This window comes from Triturus cristatus, chromosome 2_2, assembly GCF_964204655.1.
Source record: "Triturus cristatus chromosome 2_2, aTriCri1.1, whole genome shotgun sequence".
In the NCBI taxonomy this organism is placed as follows: Eukaryota; Metazoa; Chordata; class Amphibia; order Caudata; family Salamandridae; genus Triturus; species Triturus cristatus.
The window spans coordinates 258770860-258794186 of record NC_140582.1 but is presented as its reverse complement, the minus strand read 5'-3'; the positions used below and the strand labels follow the sequence as shown (position 1 = coordinate 258794186).

Genomic DNA, 23327 nt, shown 5'->3' with positions numbered 1-23327 from the left:
TCTGGTGTGGAAGGGCTGGATCTGGACTGGCTAGGGGGAGGTCCAGAAAACACGAAGGATCTCAATCTCTAGGGGGGTGCACAAGTGTCCAATTGGTAATGAATGGAGAGTGGTGGGGCCTGCAGGCCAGAGATTGCTTTTACAAAGAATCCTGGCAGCTTGAACTGTGCCCTGTGTCTAGTCAACAGCCATGTTGATCAGTGCGGTAAAGAGGTGGGCGAGTGGTTGGGCTTCTTTTGTAGGGTTTGTGTAGCAGCATTAATGCTCAAGATCACATCATCTGTACTGAGGAAGCCCCATCATTTAACTCTTTGGAGTACTTTAATTTATTCATGACTGGCATATTAATGAAGGACATAGCGCCTGGAAGGTGAGATGCTGGACGAGTATTATGATGGTGATGATACGCAGTTGGAAACACGTTGCAGGGGAGATGATGAAGGGTTCCTGCTGCATGCGGGAGCTGAACTGCATGCCGATACGCACAGGGGGGACATAGTAAGACGCCTAGAGGAAGCGTCGTAGGAGAGAGGAGTGAGGTAAGAGCCAGGAAATAAGAGATTTCCTACCTTACGCAACTGAGATTAGGGAGAGTAAAAACCCCCAATGTTTAATAGCCACGAGACAATCGGAGACTTTATTTAGGAAGAGTGGAGTGTGGAAGAGGAAAGAACACAATACTTCAGTATTAACAGTGAAGCCAAAGGTAGGCTTTGCATTCCTCAGATTTGCTATTTTTGAATCATTAATTTTATGGATAGCAAGTAACGAGGCCATTAACTTCTCAGAAATGCCTACAGTACTATACAAATGCCCTGTTACTTCACTCAGTCTTTTACAATGCCCTGACAGGACACTTACAGTCCACAACTTTCAAAACTGACTTCGTTGGATAAAAGCACGACTCTTACAATTTTTATGATCACGGGATGAAGATGACGACCTAACCTAACGATAAGGAGTAATGCGTCTCACGCTCTTCGCAACACTACACGATTATGTGCAGCAACATACACTACACCATGTTTTTTTAATAATATTTATTGACATTTCCAATGGTATTATCAGCAGTTGGCAAATTACATATATAACTTTCTCAGCTGTTCAGTACATATGTTTCCTTCTTTCTCCAGTTACATCTCACATCTTTTCTTATACTCACAATATGGACTCAGTGCTCTACAGCCTTTTGGTTTCTCCTGTCTTCATTTAACACCACCTAACAATACAATTATGTCCTCCCGGGAGCTGTTGTTACTATTTGTATTCAACATCATGTTTACTCGCTGCTCGTTACGCTGCACCATGGTTGAAGCACCTCTTCCTCACAGAACAGCTCCCTGTGCAGGCCATACAGCACTGCATCCAACACCCTTCACCCCATTAAATAAGGAGCATTTTGCGGTCTCCTGAGGGCTATGAGGAAATATATAAAATTGTTATCCAATGCAATGCAATGTTTAGCCCTCCTAGATCTCAGTTTTTAATGAAGACAAAATGCACTGTGCTTTGATACTGCATCTGCAGAGGCATTTTCAAAGACGCCATTATTTGTACAGTGCACCACCACAGAAAAGCAGTTATTCCCAACTGGCGCTTATAGGAAGCAAGCAGATGACTTAAGTAACCACAGATGCAAAAATGACTGCACAGCCATCTCCTTCTTCCCCTTTCTGGTAGCTCCAGCGTCATGAAGAGGCAGCCTGAGTCAGATGAGTTTGGGAAGCATCTGACCACAATATGGCTTGCTTTCTGCTGATTCGGTATCTCTGAAAGCAGACTGGCTGGGTGTGAAGGTCGAGTGACCGATCTCAAGGGCGAATCCAGGCAGAAATGAAAACCAAGACATGCTCTACTATTTGCAACATGGCAAATCAATTGGATCTTTGGGTGAATCCAAAATGGCACCCTTGCGAATACCATACTGAAATTCCACCTCCTGGTCCAAGCGAGATGGTAGAACACTGGCCGTGACTGTCGAGTGCTGAAATGACAGGGGGTAGTAAATGTAGGATCTACACCCAATGACCACTGATAACTTCAGAGGGTAGTGTTAGAATTACAATTACTTCCCAAATGACAGGTGCTGAAATGCTTGCCTACATTGGTGGTATGCTACACTGTCTAGGCTGTTGGTTGGAAGTGTGTGTTGTCTTTGTTTTGATTCTATGAGGGAGATGTTTTGGGGCGCTGTGCTTAGCACTGTGATGGATGCAAAGGTGAGAGTTAGAGCTGCCCAGAGGATTGTTTTCAGTATGCTAGCAGTCGAGCATCTCTGCAAGTCCCTTCATGCTATGCTATTTCTTATGATCACAGTCCACTAAGCTGGTTACCACACTGGGTTTTTCATTCTTAGAATGTTAGTTTAAAGTGCATTGTCCTGAACAAACATAGGTTGGAGGTAGAAATGGTGGGCAGATCTGCTGGGATGTACTTTACTGCTATCATCCCATATAGGATTGCCATTGTGAGATTGACACCTAGTATAACTGTTAGCCCATGCATCACCTCCTATCTGCTGCGGAGTGGCTCTGAGAGTCAAAAAGTGAACACTATAGAATGTGAATAGGGCTCCGACAGCTTTGTCCACTTTCTCTACCAGCCACTACTGCATGACCCCAAAGAGCAGAGGTAGCAAAAGGCCAGGCTAAGGGTAGCAACTGCTCTTTACCACTCATTCACATCCATGCAGATATGTTTTTTGTCAGCCAAAAATCCTATTTTGTCCTTCCTTCCCTAATTCTTTGGTCATGTATACCATAAAATGAAGGAAAATGTAGGCCTAGAACCAAAAACACACTACCTTTGCAAGAAAATGTACCTGAAATGTCTCTTCACGTTTCGAATTGGTCAGAAGTATCCCTCTGCAGCAGGAGCACCGGGAACATTATAAGCTGATCAATAAAAGAACTGTGCTCGGACCATGGATGTCAATTCACCAAAATGGCAGGGGTAGCGGAAGTGACATAGCACTCCATTTGACCTTTATTTTTGACTCACACACACGCTTAACACATTCACACACTCTTGCGCACATAAACACACTCACCAGCAAGCATGCGTACAACATACATTTAACCGCATTTTTTACTTACCTTAGCTTCCAGATAGGGTCATATTTCAGCTAATTAACTGGATTATTATTATATCTATAGTGAATAATATTATTCACTATTTCTATGATAAATAGACAAAAATTAGGCAAGGGGAGCTCCAACCAGCATCCATTAGGAAGACCTGGTCCTGTATTCCAGGCACTTACTTTGCCACCTCAGAGGCCAGGGGTCGCAAAAGCAGTGTCAGGGGTAGCAAGAGGCAAGCCATTGGTCGCAGCTGCGACCCCTGGTGACCCCTAAATGACGTCCATGGCTCGAACCACAAAAAGTAGACTAGCAGAACTGTCAAAATGGTTGCAAAGTGTATATGAACTATTTAACAGCACAAATAGCAGTAGCAGAGGTGAGTTCCAGGTCATGAGGCCTCTGTAGCTGCGCTTCAACTTCAACGCTCTTAATACAGCATTCACTCTTCTTCATATGCCCTTCGAGGCGACTCTCACTAACTCACCCCTTCCTCCTTCTAAGGCAGGCAGAGGTCATGAGTGCAACTGTGCAGGGACATAGGGCCGTGCCTTATAAAGCCGTGGGTAGCACTAATGTCCCTTTAGTAGCTCTAGTGTCTGATGATCAATTTCTCTTGGTTGTTGATCTCTAAATAAAATGCTCATAACAGTCAAAGGATGCACAACAAATCCTTTAAAAGCAGAGTGAAGATAACCAACCACTGGCAAGCTGGGCATGTTATTTACAAATGCCCTAAATTCATAAACACGCAATTGGTTAATACAACTTGTAACTATTAAACCAACAGAGTTTGCAAACAAGATAACCTCAGCTAGAGTGTAACCGGACGCAAGGAAGGAGCCCAGGTCCACCACTCTTCAGTCGCTATCTACTTCCTGCCGGGTTCTCAGTCGAATGCCACCTGAATAGTTCACCTTTAATGAGATCCCTGAATCGCAGACACATACCTACCAGCTCACACGGTGCCACTGTGAGTCACACAATCCCGGCTACCTGCGCACGGTCACCCGGTGAAGAGCTGTTGTCACACGATGGTAGGAAAGGCGAGCTGGAAATCCCTGCACAGAGTGAATATCCAACTTGTTTTTGGAATCTTTAAGCGGTCGATGTGCATTAAGGGTTTTGTTTTTGGAAGGCGGTGGTCGTCTGTGGGGGGTTGGGAGACAAGTGCCTCTCAGACAGTACTCAGCATGAAGTCCTGCCCCTCTAAGGCTGTGCCCCTCCTCTAATTGTGATTTTTGTTGTTGTTGAAGTTGTTAAGTCTGCAGGTAGTTGGGTTCTAACCTCAAGTTTAGGGATTAGGCCATTCCAAAGTCTGGGTCATTGTCCTCGGGGAGATCTTCCTCTAGCTTTTACTCTTTCGAAACCTTCTTTTTAATCAGATTGGAGGCGGCTGAGCAAATATCTCTGGTCGGGGTGTAATGTGGTGCCAGTTTCCATCATTATTTGTTGATTAACTAACCAGTGCAGATTGCGGTCAAGGAAGAACAATAAAACCTGGGAGTGCAAGTGTGCCTGCTCACTTCTGCCTGAAGTAGCACTGATTACACTAGAGAGGGCGAGGCCGGTGAGCGTCTGAAGGCTGCAAGTTCACTACTGTTAGTTACGTAAGGGCTGTTAGTTAATGTGGAAATGCCTGCAACAACTGGTGGTGAGCACCTTCTGATAAGAGAACTATAAATACGAATTTGGTATATATGTGTCTTACTGCTCCTGCTTTCAAACGCTCCAAATAAGAGGTGTTACTGTAAGCCAGCATTACTCATTTCAACCAACCCTGAGAGACGAGTTGACCTCACCCGCATCCTAATAACCTCTGGCCTTCAGGTTGCATGAGGGTTGCCACAGAAAATGCATAGTTAACCCATGGGGTTTCCCTCGCGAGTAATTAATTACCTGCTCATTCTGAGTAGTGCAGAATTGGGTGAGGAATGTGCAACACCCAGTAAGTCCAAATAGGGTGGGGTATTTACCAGATGCAATACACCTCCTATTCCGACTTCCAGCCTCAGAATGAAGCAAAACATGCAGATTCGGTATTTACTGCTCTAAAATCCACTTTTGCCTTTCTAAACACTCAATACATTTCGCCCAGTGATGCTACGTGAAATTTGTCAGGTGAAAAAAAGCAAGGATGGAGTAATCATCGCATGACTTGTGATTACGATCAGAATTCACCACTGAACAATGCTGAGCGGACTATGACTCTACAGTTTGCCCACCTCCTGATCCAGGAAGGGCCGGCACAGAGTGCACAATGCACATCTATACCATCACTCACTAAGAACCACTGGAAAATGCTGACTTGTGAAATAAATTACACCTCTGGAACTTTAAAAAAAATCCCTGTGGAGAGCAACCATAAGCAGTAAACGAGTGGCTTACAAACATCCCCGCCATGTCCTCTAGACTCTGCTCTTTTTCAGTTGTTGCACTACAACCACACAAGTTGTTGTGCCTGTAAACGTGATTTTTGGGCATAGTGTCCCCAACAAGTCAAAATCCTGGCCAGGAAAATTAGAACCTTCTTTAAACCCAAATAGAAATCCCGTGCCAATGCCTGCCCCATGCGAGTAGCTCGAAGCCAGTGGAGCAGTCGCACCAACCGTGCATGGAAGTGGCCCTTCAGTAATGGGAAGAAAGGGAGACTGCAGAAGCCCTGTTCAATGGGACACATGGTCCATCTTTGCTTCTACATATCTGTGGCCCCAGTCTGCTGTTTAGGTGGGAAGACAACCCAAAAAAGAAAGACATGCAACTGTATTTGCAAGAGGTTGAAACTCTTCGCAGGATTTCTTTTTTAAATGCTACAGAAGGTGTTTGTGCTGTCCAATCCCCAAGCCTAGAGAGCTGAGAGGAATAAAAAAGGTCCTAGAGAAACCCACCTTATGTTTGAGAGCCTACTCTTCACAAATAGTCTGAAGCTATTGCATAGAGAACTTGGGTGACCTCAATCTGGGGAACCTGAGGTCAACAGCAAAGCGTTCCAGCTATAATTTAAGTGTGTACCAATCATCGTAGACAAATAGGTGATAAACAGGTTGCCTTACTCAGGGTCCTTTTCTAATTGGAGTGTTTAACAAAAGGAAGACCCCCCCTTCCCCCAACAACTATATATGTAGAAGCAACGTTTAAGTCACAGCCCTCTTTCTTAAGGATTTCCACTACTAGCCACATATGAACAATACTAAAAATGCCAATGCTGGATTTCAAATTTGGAATCTCTAGTACCTCGGAAACGGTGGTCACCCTGGGCCAAGGGGCATGGCTGATTATGGTGTAATAATTGGGACTGTCACAAGGGTCCAGGTGTGGGGGTGTTACAAATGACTCTCGCTAGGAGGGTGCCAATGTGTGCGCTGCTGGTGAAACATGGAGATGCCCAGAAGATGAAGTCGTATTTGGTGTGGACAGACTTTGTTTGTCCATTGTTTGCTCCATAATGGAGGCAACTGAACCCAGTGAAATTACCTTAGATGGGGATGGCTGTGGCTGCCATTTTAAGAAAACAATACTTTTACCTGGTTACCCCCAAAGCATTATTTGTGTTATTCCCACCCATAGTGGCTGTGCGCCCATGGAATGGGCCTGGAGGCTGAAAACACAATCCTGGAAATTTTGGAGTTAGGGGTCTCAGATAAGTGACAAGCTCTTATGTCTCTTTTGTAACCGAGACCCTGCTTGTCAATAAAGACAAAAAAGCCCTGACACCACACAAAAGCCCAGTAGCAAACCGCACTGGAACATACTTGAGCTCTCGGGATAAATGCATCCTCAGTGGTAGACACTTCTTGAGCATGAGAAGAAAAACAGAAGGGACATCATATGCAGGGAGAGAAGATCTGTGTCAGTCAACACAGTGAGGAGTCTAGCACCTCACAGAGGTCAGGAGAGTACCCACTGTGGCTTCGGGCACGGAAGTGATGAAGATGTAGGAAACAGGAAGTGAAGGTGTTGGAAACAGGAAGCGAAGATTCAGGAAACAGGAAGTCAAAATTTAGGTCTAAAGAGATAGTCAAAGACGGCCAAAGAGCATCTCCGAGGAATTCAACGTTTTCCACAGTCCTCCTCGGGCCCCTGACCACAAACGAAAATGGTTCAATGAGGGAAGAGGTGTGGCGCAGCGGCCAGGGTGACTGACTCCGGAACCCGGGGGCTCACGGTTCGATCGCCGGCGGCAGATTAGCCTAGCACCATGTGACTCTGGGCAATAGCTTGATTAATCTTCTCGACAGCCCCCAGCGCCCAGAGACCCTTACGGGGGATTGTTCGCGCTTTACAAATGTGGATTATTATTATTATTATTATTTTCCATTTCATGGCTTGGCTTTGAGAAATATCACTGCACATCCGTGTAGTCAAAATGTTCGAAGCCCAGCTCACCTCTAAAACGTTTTAGCTCACTCATAAAGGTACTCGCAATTTTTGACAATTTATATTTTGATTTTGAGAACATATGAAGACTTACATTATTTTGGGAGGCGTCCGAACTATGTTTTGCTCCAAGGGTAGGATCGGCCTAAAAAGTTAAAGATGCAGTCTATTCGGTAATCCATTGTTAAACCAGTAGCAGTTTCAGTAAAAAGTCACGAGCCTGAAGGCTGCCTTTGTGCAAACAGACGTACACCGCGGTAAAGCGGAACTTGGCTCTGCTTCCCAGCCTGCTGTGCGTGCAAACCCTTGCGCGAGGCACGGCTCCCCAAACTGCCCTGCCAAATGAATCACTGCAGGCAAGTGTGAGGCCGCACAGGCACGTGCCAGCGCGAGCTTCCAATCACAGGCATAGCATGAGAACAACGCTGTCTGCTGCCTCGGGTTCCCAGGGAACACCTGCCCCAAAGATGTGAGGGTATGGAGCAATCTTGATTGGGGCCTGAGAGATCACCTGGGCCTGCGGGTCTGTGTGACTATTTATATGGTGTGAATGTTTTATACAGCATTGTGTTGGCCTGGCTGGTACAATAAAAGGGAACCAGGGCTGTAAGCTATCAATGATGCAGCATGTGCAGTGGCACCATGGACCAGAGGTCTGAGGGGCCTGCTGCACCCTGATTACTGTAGTATGTTACAAGCCATGCTGGAGCCAGGGATAATGTTAGATGCTCGTGCTAGGGCCCATGGCACCCTTGCTATGTTACTGGCGGGATCCGTAGAGCAGGCAACAGACAAGCATCCGTGAAAGCTTTGCATGGGGAGGTTCGATTTTATCTCATGTATATGTAACAACCTGTGAGAAGCCACTGGACTTTGTTGTTTCAAAGCAAAATACCGGCTTCCTTGAAGAAGGGTCTAACATAAAATCGTGGCATAGCTTGCCTTAGATAGTTGTTAAAAATAGCTATTTGGGGGTCACAGAAAGGGGTAGGTTTCAATTTCTCATTGAAATCAATCAATCAGTCAGAGATTTATAAAGTGAGGCAAATCACCTGTGAGGGTACCGAGGTACTGGAATTGCTAACAGCCTTGTGGTGATCTGTTCATTGGAAGAGCCAGGTTTTGAGTCCTTTCCTGAATTGCCGGAGCGATGAGGCGGTCCTGAGGGTGTGAGAAGGAGCGTCCTCCGTTGTTGCTTTGGCGGATCTGGGGAAAGTCTGCGAGTTAGAGAGAGGCAGATCGTAGGTGTCTGGTAGGTCGTGGAAGGTCATGCGTTTGTTGATGTATGCTGGTCCCCTTTGTTGTGCAGGGCTTTGAACTGCCATCTCTCTGGATTGGGAGACAGTGTAGTTTCTTTAGGTGAGGTGTGATGTGGGTCTGTCTGGGGAGGTCGAAGATTAGTCCTGCTGCTGAGTTTTGTATTGTCTGTAGTCTCTTAAGGAGGTGTGCGGTGGTTCACGTGGTTCAGTCTGCAGGTGATGAGGGCCTGCATGACAGTCCTTCTGGTGTTGATGGGAGCCATCTGAAGATCTTACTGAGCTTGCATAGGGCGTGGAAGTCGGCGGATGAGACCACTTTTACCTGTGTCTTCATAGATAGCTTGCTGTCCAAGATAATGCCGAGATTGCTGGTGTGGTCTGTCGTGGCGGGGGATGGGTTGAGTTCAGCAGGCCATCATGCATTGTTCAATGGCAAAGTGTTGTTTCCAAAGATGAGGACTTTCGTTTTGTCCGTGTGGAGCTTGAGACAGTCGTCCTTCATCCAGTGGACGACGTTCATCATATATCTGTAGAAGTTGGCTATGATGGTTGGGGGGGGTCTTCTGACAACAAGTGGGTGACCTGGGTGTCATTGGCACTGGAGATGATGTTGAGTCTGTGCAATCCGACGATTTTGGCTATTTTTCTATATGGGGTTATGATACTTGTATTACATTACCACAGAAAAACAGCTGGGCATAGCATTGCTGCTTCTAAGCAATGATTAACTTATGGCTGCATGTAAGGCAACTACATTAAGGATGTTTAGATTTACACAGCTCTTCCACTCGTGGTTTTTGGGTAACACAGATATGGCAATGGCTTCATATTATTTGTGAATAATGTTGTTTACTTGTTTTGTTGGCAGCAAATAACACACATTTGACGAAAACAGGTGTTGTAAAAAGATGAGTTGATATGCAAAAGCGTGGTAAAACCTATAAAAGTCCGGAGTTTTTGTCGTTTGCCTAGGGCTACGGGTAGGCGAGATCTTTGCAGTTTTAATTATATCAAACTACGCCAAGCCACCACTGGGGGCGCCAAAAGCGAACCCGTTTATGCTGGCCAAAGAAAATCATTGTTTTCAAAAATATGTTTTGTGTTTCTTACCCGTCACTTTGGAGGAACTCTTTGCCGTCTGTAGAACCGGGAGAGCCGAATTTTAACCCCGGTTGCCGAGCTACTCACGTGCTAGTGGACATATCAAGTTACCTAACAACATAGCAAGCTCCTGGAGACGATGTATGACATTAGCGGCCACTATTAACAAGCAACGGCAAAGCCAATAATGGACACTAGGCTATAACTTGCTGGGTTTTCCTGAAGCAGAAATCGAGAGGGACCAAGGAAACACATGCACCCTTTAAATGCCCAGAAACAACACATGTCCCTCAAGTAAACCATGCAGGAATACAACGCATCCAATGAGAAGAGAACTCTCTGGAACTAAAATGTGCCTTTGTGGATAGACACAAGCACATGGAGGAAAACCATCGAATCAAAAGCAACTACCTGAGAGACAGCAAAGGCATGCAATCATGAGCACGGAGCAGACTCAAAGCCCACTCTAAGTATGTGATATGTACTGTAAACACTATATAGTTTGTAGCCAAGACCTGTAAATAGATATGTGTATTCAATTTCGGTTCAAGTCCAAGAGGCACAGTGTCTTCTCTGTTTGTTTATGAAGCATTTTTGGCCAGGATATCATCATACCAGTACTATTAGAGTTTACTCACAGAATGCCAAAAAAATGATTTGTGAAACATGCTGCCAACAGTGCCAACTTAGTGGAAAAACAATGCCAGGCGTCTTGAATATGCCCTGAGACCGCGGCACAAACTGATTTCTCACCCCAAGTCTCCTTGTTGTGTGATGGACCTTTTCAAGGAGGAGGGCACAAAGCTCACAGCAATCCAACCCATCTCAGAAAAGTCAAGACAACACACAAGCAACGACAGAGCTGGCAACTTTAGTGGTGGCAGCAGAACGTGCAATGGTTCCATACCACGGGCCTTTAGGCCTTTGTCTGCCAAAAAATCTACAAATCTTTGACTCTTGCTTGAACCCTGCTGAGTACAAACACAGAAGCCGCTTACATCTTAATAACTGATATTCGAGACACCCTTATGTCGCAAGAAAATGCAGTCTAAACAGCAAAGCTGACGGTTCTTAAATAATTTAGTTTTTTTTATAGAATTAAGTTTCGTACGTGTTATCTGAAAATTCTCGAGATTTTTCTTTCTACTTGTGTTTGATCAGTAAGTTAGTAAGCTTGCTCAGTGGGTGGAGCGCCTGCTATGGAGATATATGCAACGTGCAGAACACATGATAAAAAATGCGATACCGGCCTGTAATAGGAAGCAAGAAAAAAAGCGCAAATGCAGCTTGTAACCACAGAACTTTTGATTAACATTTAAGACATGAGGACAGAAGATTATGTAATACCAGAACATGCAATCGCAGATAATAATCAGGAAGCGAAGAGGAATAGACGGCAAAAACCCTACATATAAGAGGCAACTGGACTACACAGAAAAATGCAAAAAGCACACTGTTGGTGACTCAGTAGGAGATCCGCAAATAAGCCTGCTTCCTTGCCACTTTGGCTCTCAGCATTTTGAAATGAATTTTGGGGGCATAAGCACTATACGAAAATACCTACAACATAACTGCCGGTTGTTTTTGGACTTGTTCTGGATGTGATTTACTCTATTGGTACTCTGTTCCTAGGCTCATCTGGTATCGGCTCTGTTGCCTTTGACACACTCTCCCAAGATGTGAATCCCTTTGTCTTACGTAATTTGCCGCCTTAACCCATACCCAATGACATTGTGAATATTGTGGGGTCAGACCAGACAACAATGCTGGATTGCTGCACGTGATTACCCAGTCCTTGTTGACGAGAAAGACCTTTCCCTCTTGGTTATTGACGGTCATCAGACACTCTGTCCCTATTACCCACATTCAACACTGAGAGGTGGTTGTGGCGAGCCGGGGCCTACAGGCTTAGCCCTTGCAGCCAAGACAATGATCAAATGTGCGAGCAGGCGACCTAAACCGGAAGTGAGGGCATTTTAAGGAATTTCCATTACAATTATCAGAGTTGGAACTGCCAAGGGGAGTGTGGCTGGCCTACTACAACACGTAACCTTAAAGCCACAATGTGCCATTTTCATGTGCACCACTGTTGGCGGACCACGGCCCACTCAAATGTTGGCGTTGTTGTAAATGTCACTCTGAGTGGCAAGGGGCAGGGTGGGACACTTTATTCCGTGCTCTGCAGGTGAGTCAACACCTTAGCTGTAGCCCAGGACTGGTGAAAAGGCATGTGCCACAGCTTCCGTCTTAGCTTAGGCCCACTGGGATAATGCAAAATGGCGGGGCTCTGGAGAAATGTATAGAGGGCCCCACAAAAATGCAGAGGCACAAGACTATCTAGGGGCTCCCTCTGTGGTGGTCTCCTTTCCCTGAGGCACAGTTCCTGAAGGCGCCGGTGCGATTGCTTGCCCCTTTCTTTACAGGCTACATATAACAAACTTTATTCTGACACCTACATATATTTCAGAGCCTAAATTCATCAGGGGCAGTTTCAAAAGGCATTGGTGGCACTAAAGGGGTACTCTTGCGTTATCATGCGATCCTTTGCGCCCAGCTCCCTATTAGAAAAAGTGAAACATGGACACAGTAGTTTCTATCTGTGTTATTTGCACATGAATATATGCAGAATATTCCCGCTGTGTTCCCATTCCACACCCACCAGCATCTCCGTCAAACCCTGCAGCGCTGGGGACAGGGCTGGGCACTACGGTGAAGCCAAGACTGTTCCGCACAAACGCATTTCTCTTCAGTGCCGCCCACCCTGAGGCGCCTGGTCCCGGTTTTTAAAGTGCCAGCAATGTTCATACACGTTTCCAGTTATTTTTGAAGAAAAGGCAAGGGTTACTCTCGGTCATTTGAAACTAGTTCTCGTACACCCAGACTTGCTCAGCAGCCCCACCTGCCGATTGGCACGGGGATAGCAGGCAGCAACTGCAGCTTGATAAACAACAGGATGCTCTGACAAAGCCCGGCTGGGAACAGGAGCGCAGACTTTCCAGGAAAACATACATTTTCTTCACAGAAACATACGCTTTGCACAATACACTAAAACATATGTTTTGTACAATACGCGACCCTCTCTTTTCAGAATCTAGAACTCCCATCAATGACAGCGTACCCAGAGCTCTCAAAATATGGGTGGAGTATTGCATTACAAAAATGGATGGCTTGTTGATCCCCCACATTAAAATAGTAATATCAGTAATCGTAGTTAACTTTAGATTGGGAAATGTTGAACACTATTAACCAACGCGGTCTTTTCAGGCAGGTATAAAATTGCTTTCTCTATGGTTATCTCCATTGGTGGGAGATGAAACAGAGGGGATGGAAGCGAGGTACGTACTTGTAGCATATAGAAAGGTGTGTGTTTACCTGGAAGTACAGTACCCACGCACACAAGAGTGTTTTATCTAGAACAACAAGCGTGTTTTACCTACAACAGTTTACGTGTGTTTTGTTGTTGTTTTTTTCACCTATGAGAACTGTTAGGAATCCGAATCCTTCAGCAGCGGATGAGTTAACCACACAACAATCGATGTAGGACGGTTGCCTCTCCTAGAAATCGACGTTTTGCAGAGTGGTCGCCTTATTCCTGTAAACTGGAACCCATTTCCGATAGAGGAGGGGAAACGGCAGAGACCGGCTAAAGCCCCTCGGGTAAAAGCCCGGCAGGTCGGTGCGCTTTGCCTCTTCCTTGTATCCCACTGCACCATGCGGCAGCAGGGGTGGTTCTTGCCCACTTCCACTGCACTAGTGCGGAGCAGTGAGCACTGCAGCCAGTGAGGAACAAAGGATGCGTGGCCCGGAACAGAAGAGACAGCTGGTGCCACACTGAAGGCAGACCCGAGGAGGGAAAGACGACAGTTTAGTGAAGCACAACAAAAGAAACTTCATAAAACTGTCGATGACCTCTCACTCGGTGGCGGCCTGTCCATATGCAAGTTACCACAAACTAAGCACACGCCGAGGGTGCACACTGAGGGCACAGATGTGACATAACTCTGAGATTATACCCCCCCCCCCCCAAGAAAAATCTATCAGCGGTCCCAGTGCTGCCGGCTCTAGCCCCTTCAGAGTGCAGAGGGGTCCCCCCTCCCCCCCCCCGCTCCCCCGTGTCCCCAGGGAGTGAGAGGCACAGGTGCCCCAGTGGCAGCAGTCAGTGCCCAGTGAGAACAGATGCCTTGCCCAGACTACACTCTGCCGCTCTGGCGGCTGCTGTAAGTGAACATCTGTAACCGGGCAGAGGGGAGGCAGAGAGCTCTGTGAGCGAGGGGCACCGGCGAGGTAGCAAGAAGCGCGCCTCAACTCGCGCTACCGCACGCCTCAGAGCTCCCTGTTCATTCAATGACTGGGGCAGGACACTGCCCCCTCCCGTGCCACTCTCACTCTGTACATGAACCAGTCTCAGCTCCTCTATAGCTCCTACCCCACCTCCGCCTGTACGAAGGACCCCAAGCACATTACCCCAGAGGTACAAACAGACCTCCGGTGCACCAACAGGAAACTCTATCCGTGCACACAATCCGTTATAACTGAGCTCTTGCTTCGTGCATATGATACGTCCACACCTGGGCACACATGTCCACTTCACGAGCACACATGACTGAGACCCCCACCCCCCTCCCATCTTGTTCTGCCCGGACTGTGTCAGTTCATTGATACAACCATGCCCCCGACCACATCAAAGCCATCCTTGCACAGAATACATTAAAGACGCACCAACCCCACCTGCCCCTAATCTATCCAGGCGGGGGTCCCCTTAGCACCCAAGGACCCCCCAAGTTATGCCTGAGCCATGTCGCCGTCACATCCCAGGACAGGAGACAAAGGAAGGTGGGGATTGTCCAAACATTGAAAGGCAGGAAATCACAGTACGTACCGCGCACGGGACATGCCCCAACCATAGCTGCGACGCGCAGCTCTTACAATAGGGGCACAGCTCAGTGTGTCAAGGTAAACAACTACAGGCCCCCTCCCCGCTCGACCCTCGCTCCAGCTGTGCCACCGCAGCCCCCTGTAAATCAAGGGTAGAGAGTCCCTTACCTGCGCCCCACTTTTATTTGTGTCGTTTGCCCTCGCCTGAGTGAATTAAGCGCTATTCCGTGAGGGCCCGGTCTGCGCTGCCCCTCGGTGTCCTGCGCGAGCTCAGCGTGCGCCTCTTCTCCGGGTCCTGCAGCCCGTCCTCCTTATATAGACTCCGCCGCCGCCGCCGGAGCGAGGTTATTATCGGTCAACCCGGCTCCGCGCGCTCTGTTTATGTGGGGCTGTCACTCACAGCCGAGCACGTGTAGGAAGGCCCGCCCCTCGCGGTGGCACTCACTGCGGAGGGTACCGGGAGCAGCCAGTCCTGCCCACACGAGGAGGTCCCCAAGGGAATTCACCTGGGGACCCCACCCTTGCCCCCCCCCCCACATCTAAGTATCCCTACAGCTTATTGTGGCACTCGCTGGTGAGCGCAGTAGTGGTGGTGGGGGGCAGGAGCGGAGAGACCCGGACAAAGCAGCCCGCCGTGCACCCACAGAGAGCGCCCCAAGGAAGGCTGCTAAAGGGCATTTATCTGGGAATACCACTCAACCTCCGAGTATACATCCCTACAGCTTATTGTGGCACTCACTGCTGGCAAGCACAGGGGACTGACAGTGTTGGACTGGCCCTTGGGTAGTCCGGCACTGCCGATGGGCCAGCTTAAAAGGGTCAGTGTCTGGGTCCCCTTTTTATTAATCCCGATGGCCGTGATGAGACCCCAAAAAATTAAAAAACAGCAAACACTCTGCCTTTTCAAGCTAGTCTAAGTCCAACACTGGGAGATATCATGGCACAGTAGCCAATTCTACACCCACAGGGAGCACCGCAAGGCTGGGGGCTACCCCCGCAGTCTTCGATCACCCAGGGGCTGTGCCAGCCCGCACCCACAGGGAGCACCCAAGAAAAGCTGTCGAAGACATTCACTCAGGAATCCCCTTTCACCTCGTATCTGCAGCTCACAACAAGAACTTCAAAGTAGAAATGTTTTAGGCCTAAACAAAAGAACACAAAAAAAAATTCAGCATGTGTTTATCATCCAATGCATAACCAGAGGGCAGATAATACGTCTGTTGCAACGCACACTGTTGTTGTAACACGGTCGGGCATTTTCACACGCAAGCACAATAGGCACGTGCCTAGGGACACCCGAGGACAGCGGGTGTGTGCGAGCTGAATTCTTGATAGCAATTTAAATGCAGCCTCGAAGTGCGCCCGTGCCACTCCCGCTATGACACGAGCAGTCACTTGTTTTTATAAAGTGCTTCATACCGCACTTCTAAGCGCGGCAAATAGGTTTTAATGCCATGCAGTGTACGGACCCGGGAAGAACTGTAGGACCAGTCTGTCCTGTTTGGAATCAAAATAATGGCCTGCGGTTTACCACCGCTGTTAAGACAAACATGGCTTGTTTTATATAGCGCTTTATATAACACTTTCAAGCGCTGTAAATTCTAGCTGTTCGCATTATCCGTTTTAACTGGGAGTCAATATCTCACGCTATGCGCGTTTATAAGGCGCCAAGTTATAACGACCTTGGAAGAAAGTTATGCCGAGTTTGTTTTGATGGTATTCAAAATCCTGGCTTCCACGTTCCAGCAAGCCCTCGACACAGAAATGTATTCTTCCATTCCTGCATCACATTCTGCATGTCGCCTTTAAAGCCCTGGTATCGCCCACATGAACCCCCAGTCACCCACTTAAACCAGCATACAAACTGGGAGGATTGGTAATTCCGCAGGTTTTCTGTGGAACCACCGCATGCTCGATTACCGGGTGCAAACTTGCACCCAGTAGCATCACCTCCATTTAAGCAGGTGGAAAACGGCTTCAACATCAAGACAATTATATATACACATTTGTAATTTATTCACAATAAGTATATGTATGCCATTTCGCAAATTACCCATTTTTTTATATGAAAGTTGGTTGTTGGAGTGGATTTTGTGAATACACAGGATAGAGTAAGAAGCTGGATATGTAGTAGGTTAGTAGGTTAAGGGAAGTTATTCATTTTGACTTGATCAATTTACCTTTACCTAAAGTGGGGTAGCTCTTTTTTGAGAGCTGCTGATTCTGAGATCCTAATGTAATTTATGCATAACAAAATTGAAAAGTGTGTTTTCGAGCTGAAAATGTGTGTATTTTCAAGACTCACATGCTGATGTTTGGAGGAAAAAGGTTGAAAATCGAATTTAACACTTCCAATCGTTTAACTAGGTTACCATAAATAAACACTGTTATTTCAGCCCCAAAATACCCTTCAGGATGAATGTGTACTTTACAAATAAACGTTATGTCCCCTTATATTTAAAGCTGATCTTTAAGTGATAAATCATGCTGTGTTGCGGAGACTTATTACAAACTTGGTGCACTGCAGCTATGGCTGTTTCTTACCCATGAAGAGGCATTCCAAACTGAGAAAGCCTTGTTTACATGCCTGATGCACTGGGGTGATGACTGCTGATAATCTTGCATGCGTGGCCATTAAGGTAATCTTGTATAATGTGGTCACTAGAACAACACTCATAATATTAGTAGCTCACAATGATTTTCACTGAACGTAAGGAGCTGTTATTATTAAAAAGGGTCGGAGACCCCTGGTCTAGAGGTTCCCCCACACGCATCGACATGTCAGCAGGTGATGTTATTGTAGCTCTATATGTAAAGCCACCGCATGAGGCATGTACCTCCCTGCTCCTGTATGCATCTCACCTCTGGAGCCCTCTTCGCTGATACGCAGATGGAAGGTGTTTTTCTAGCTGGCCGGCTCAACTTCTTCACCGCAGCTCCAGAATCTGTTATGGCGGTGAAGTCTCAACGCCTACATTTCACTGGGCTTGGGTTATGCAAATTTTCCATATATTTCTCAACACCAGTGCTGATAACAACTTCCCAGCAAAGCCAGCCCTTAATATGCACTAAAGCACTGAGGCAAACGCAGAGTATGATAGATTTGTACTATGCCACGCAAAGCAGGCATAAAGGGAGACAATTAAAGGTTTCCACGCAAAACTGAGGGTACCGGCCAGCACGTGCACACACACTGACCAGAAATGGGAGGTGGGTGGGGACCCAGATGCTCCAGGGGTTGCTGGAGTACATTATCCACCTGCCTAACAATCACCTGGGGGTGATGTCTGCACATTTTTCCATGGGCTACCCAACCAAAACGTAGCTTCTCACCACCCAAGATGTTTTTATCTTACACAAGGCTGCATGGCACCAAACTACGGGTTCCAATCACCTGCCAGCCAAATCAGTCCGGAATTTGAGAATCTATATAGATTCTAATATAGCTCAAGATATGCAAGTAGCGAAAGATGCCAAAAGTGGTTTACTTAAGAACCTATGAAAACTACTCCCTTCATTGAACACGTTTCATATCAAGTAAAAAAGGCTCTTGCCCAGTCTCACATGGGCCATGGTAAAGGCATTTTTCTTGTGATCCTAGTTAAGACTCTTCATAACTTACAATTGGTTCAGAACATGACTGCTCGGCTAATTAGAAATCCTTCCAGATGGGAGAACATTACCACTGTTCTATGATCGCTGCATTGGCTGGCAATTCACAGCAGGGTTTGCTTCAAGTCAATGGTCATATCACAAGAATCCTCTTTTGGAAACCCACTGCTTTTTCCCCCATGGTGTTTCAACAGCATACTCCCGGATATTCTTTGCGGTGAAGGGATCAAGCTTTATTTTGGGTCACCGAAGTTAGATCTGTGACATTTGGTGACAGAGCTGTCTCACTTGCAGCTGGCCACTGTTGGAATTCTCTACCTTTATATATGCCACTTAAATCCAACTTACTATAATTCAGGAGAGCATCACAAACCTGTTTGCTTGACAACATAACGGCGGCCAACTTCAACTGTTTTGTAAAACTTTATTACACAAACATAAAAAGACGAGAGCCTGTAAAGCGCACGTTTATCTGCGCACAAGCTCCAGCTGTTTGTTGTTTAGCCAAACACAAATCATGCGTGTGCGCCATGGCCTTGGCTTGTCTCACGAATTGCGATCTTGTTTAATCGGGAGGGGCGCCCAGTGTTACCCACATAGTGATGGAAGGCTATTGCCTTCACCAGGAGTTAAGCAGCACAAGCGCGGTTGAGGCAGCATACCATATAGTGATCAGTAGGAGTGAACAAGGTCTTTTGTACCCTTGGTCACTGGAGTGAAGCCTATAGGCTCACTCACTTTTTAAAGTTCTGCTGCTGTATGCTTAACTCCCTCTTGGCCTACGTCAGTTAGACGTGAAGTGGTGTGCAGTGTATGAGCGGTGACCCTGCACGGGTTTCTATGTGCCTGGGAAGGCTACAATACAGGGACATAGCAGTGCCGTGCAGTGCATGCACAGTGAGTAGATGCACTGGGTGTATGTGTACCTGTCAGGAGAACAGTACCTGAATGGTACTGGTGTGCACATGGCAAATGTGTGTGCTTGCTGCATGTGCGCTTGCAAATGGCAACACAGAGAGGCTACGGGACTGAGCAGTGCACACAGTTAATATGTGAGCTGAATGTATGTGTGGCTGTGGTGGCACAATGCATGGAGATAACAGTACTGGATAGTGTGTGTGTGGGTGCTGTGTACATACACTGAGTGCAAGTGAGGCTGTAATAGTACATTGCATGGCAGACCCTAAGTTCCATTTTAAGAGGCCCAGGCCTGTCTGGTGGAGACATGAGGAGGTAGAGGAATCCCCCAGCCAGATCTGTGTATTGCTGCATGCCTGGGAGCTGTGTGGGAGACTTCAGAGGCGGGAGAGTGAGGCTCCTCCTGTGCACTTTAAAGGGGGCTCTATGATTCACTGAGAGATCACAAGGAAGGGACCTGGACACATCTCAGGAGAATCAAAGAGTGGGGTGGGAGCTATGGATTAAACGTATGATACACATATCCTTACCTGGCAGTTCGGGCTGGACTGTTCCCATTGAGCGCAGGGTCTAGACTGATTTGCATATGACTGGGTTCAAACTGGAATGCCATAGTGAGCAAAAAAAACGATGGAATTAGGCCCAGATCTCTTTATTGGGGTGAATGTATGACATTGTTCTGCATTCTGTCCATCAATCAGCTTCGGATCCTCTTCTGCTGAGACAGATGACTTTTCAAGCGGAAGAGGAAGAGGAAAATTATGTACTCCAAAAAAGCAGAACCCCAACATAAAACTTCAAAGACTCTGGCCATGAATCACATCGGTTTCCAGAAATGGGCAGTAAGGAGAGGCTGAGACCCCAAAAATTGTCATCTGCCAACCAGCCTGACTGGTTGTGTAAGGAGGGGAAGCTCTGTAAGACTTCTGTCTGTGACCTGGAATGATGGGCAGAGGCCTGCTTGCCTTCCTGCTGGCTGAGGGGACATCACCCGGGGAAACCAAGATCATGTGCTCTGGAATCTGGAGCACCAGCACCTGCCTGCTTGCTAAGGAAGAGGAAAGTGTTGGAGGGAGCGAGGTCCAGTTGGCAGCCTTGTTGAGTGGTCTCCAGCTGCGAGGTATGAGGAGACACCTGCTGCACCGATTCAGTTGTTGCCCTTGTGAAGACTGAGTCCACGACCCCCGTATGTCAGCAGAGGAGCACTGTGAAGATAGCTGTGTAAAGATTGCCATGCAATAAGGGCTGCAGCTTGTGCAGCACTGTTGTGGCGACCCTGTGTGCCAAGAGGGGCAACTGTGTAAAGAATCCCTTGTAGAAAAGGGCTGAAGCCTATGCAACGCTGTAGCGTCAACCCCGTATGCCAGGAGTGGTCACTGTGGTAAGAAACATCATGCGGAAAAGGCAGTGGATTTGTGAGGCCTTGTGAGGCAGTGGTGCGGCAAGCACGTATGCCAAGAGGGGCTGCCAGGAGTAACTGTGCAGTGTGGATCGGGCAGGATCATGTGCAGTGTGGATCGGGCAGGATCCCACAAACTGTGAGCAGCTATGACCCATAGTTCACCAGGAGCAGCGTGGACTGCATCCAACCTAACCCCGTGGATCGAGCGAGGGCACTGTAAAAGTACCGCCGCCTCAATAAGATCGAAATCAGGAGCATCAGAATCCCTCCTTCTCCTGAGGAGAGTGGGCACTGTATGACGCTGGCTCTCTATATAGTGCACTACAACAAAGTAAACTGTGTAGAGGTCCCAGTGAGACCCAGATTGGTATACAGAGGCAAAAGCAGATGATACTAACACTCTATTTGTGGTAGTGTGGGAAAGCAGTTAGGCTTATCAGAGGGTAGTGCTAAGCATTTGTTGTACTCACAGAGGAAATAAATGAGGCACACACTCAAGAATACATTTGAGGGGGAGAAGCCTAGCGCGCAACCATGATGGACGCGTAGGCACAGAGCTCCCGAGCCTCACGCAGCCTCCCACGATTATCCTGGATTTCATCCTGATCTTTTGAAGGAATACTACGGGTGAACCTACGCTGAAGACACCCCTGTTCTCAAAATTCAAATCGGACTTTGGGAAGTCTACTTTTTCGATCTTTGGTGGAGGGGCCTGCTCCGCGGCGCTACCCCGGGCTCGGGTTGGCATCTTCCCCGTGCCCCAATTGAACAACAACGGTTCCGGAGCTTCGTGCTGACCCGTGCACCCCGGGTTTCACTTTCACTTTTGACTCTCCTCAGTGCCGCGGAGGGCGGGCGCTGGTGGAGGCTACGCATCTGAGCATCCCAGAGGCTGGTGGGCGCGATCGGTGGTGGGAGCTGTCTACCACTGACTGCGGAGTGCCCCCCTCAGAGAACCACTGCAATAAACGGGCACCCGGTGGCGGGTTTCCCCTGTTGTGGAATGGTGGCCCGACTAGACGGGGACAAGCCAAGGCCCAAGGCTACCCGGAGAGGTGGCTATGTGCAAACGAATAACATGGATCGGTATGCCCATCAGAAGGGGTCTCCTGGTCCGAGTGGGCCCACAGAGGTGGCTCGAGAGGGTCCGTCATCCCCGGCGGAGCTGACACTTCACGATGTCATGGGTGCCATCGACGCCATGAAGGAATCGGTTGGCCAGCGGTTTGACTCTCTGGCCCACAAGCTGGACACTGTATCAATTGATGTCAACCTACTCAGAGCAGACCTTTCGAAAACCAGCGACAGGGTCAATTCACTTGCTCTCACGACCTCGGGCCTCACGAAAGATGTTACTGATATGCAGACGGAGCTACACAGTCTGCGGGCCCTCACGGACCTCTCGGTCAAACGGCTGGAGGATTTTGAGGGTCGGGCACGACGAAACAACGTGCGCATTGTAGGTGTGCCGGAGAGGTCGGAAGATGGGTCAGTGGATCTGTTTGTGGAGGAATTGATCCTGAACCACCTCGCGCCGAAGGGTCTTAGTAACTACTTCATGGTGGAGCGGGCCCACAGAGTTCCGGGGGGTCGACCGAAGCCGGGGGCCCCACCACGTCCCATCATCGCCAGGATCTTTAACTTCAGGGACCGTGACGCCATCCTACAGACTTCCCGTGTCAATGGCCCGCTGAAGTACGAGAATGTTGACGTTAGCTTTTATCCTGACTTTACTCAGACGGTCCAAAAACAGCGCATGGGGTTTCTGACTGTGAAACAGCGTTTAAGGGACATGGGCCTGAAGTACGCCATGCTTTTTCCGGCCAAGCTTCGGGTTGAGTGGGAGGACCGAACCCACTTCTTCGATCGGCCTGATGCGGTGGGGGAATGGATTGATGCATTGCCCCATCGGCGCGGGGGAGATGAGCGGACCGAGGATGACGGGGCGGCTCGGCGGAGCACCCGTGAACTACTGAACTATTGTCCCTGGTCAACCATGTGTTGAACTCTGACTCTGGTCGGGGGCGCCCTAGTACATGGGTCTGCATTGCCCTTCCTTCTGTGTTTGGGGGCTGCGGGGTATCTGGTGAGACTCTTCCTCCTCCGGGGGAGTTTTCTTTCTTTTCGTAGACTAGGGTTATGTCGGGGCGACAGGCACACTGCGAGTTGGGGTGGCTAGATGTTCTAGTGCAGGGGTGCAGGGTGGGGGGGTGTGTTACGGGAGTTGGGGGGGTGGTGGTGGGGGGGTTGTTGTTGTTTCAGGTTAGCTTTACACCAGGTGATCGATGTTCTGTGTTTTGCTCTCGTGGGGGGTGGGGTGATTGCTGTGGTTGGGATGGGGGGCTGCATATTTTAACGTGGAATGTCAATGGTTTGGGGGATCGTGTGAAGCGAGGGGTGGTGTTACAATATTTGAAACGTCTTTCTCCCGATATCGTCTTCTTGCAGGAGACGCATTTGGTGGGCAACTCTTGTCAGGCTTTGAATAGACGGGGATATCGTTTGGTGGCCCATTCTGGCTTTACTACTGGGTCCAGAGGGGTAGGCATTTTGGTCCGAGCCTCTCTCCCGCTGGAAATTGATGAGGTGAAACACGATGACCGGGGGCGTTACGTAGTGCTGGTTGGCCGGTGGGAGGGTAGAACTTTAGTTTTGGTTTCAGTTTACATCCCCCCTGGGTTGCAGACTACCACCTACGCAGAT

General features: G+C 48.0%; 1 protein-coding gene across 1 annotated transcript in view; it reads right to left on the bottom strand.

Annotated features, from left to right (window-relative positions):
* Positions 1-14990, bottom strand: part of ABCA1 (ATP binding cassette subfamily A member 1) — a 185655-nt gene extending 170665 nt beyond the window's left edge. Inside the window, exon 1 of the mRNA XM_085641305.1 lies at positions 14861-14990. The gene's annotated coding sequence lies outside the window, so the exon portion shown is untranslated. The remainder of the gene's footprint in view (positions 1-14860) is intronic.
* Between the last annotated feature and the right edge of the window lie 8337 nt (positions 14991-23327).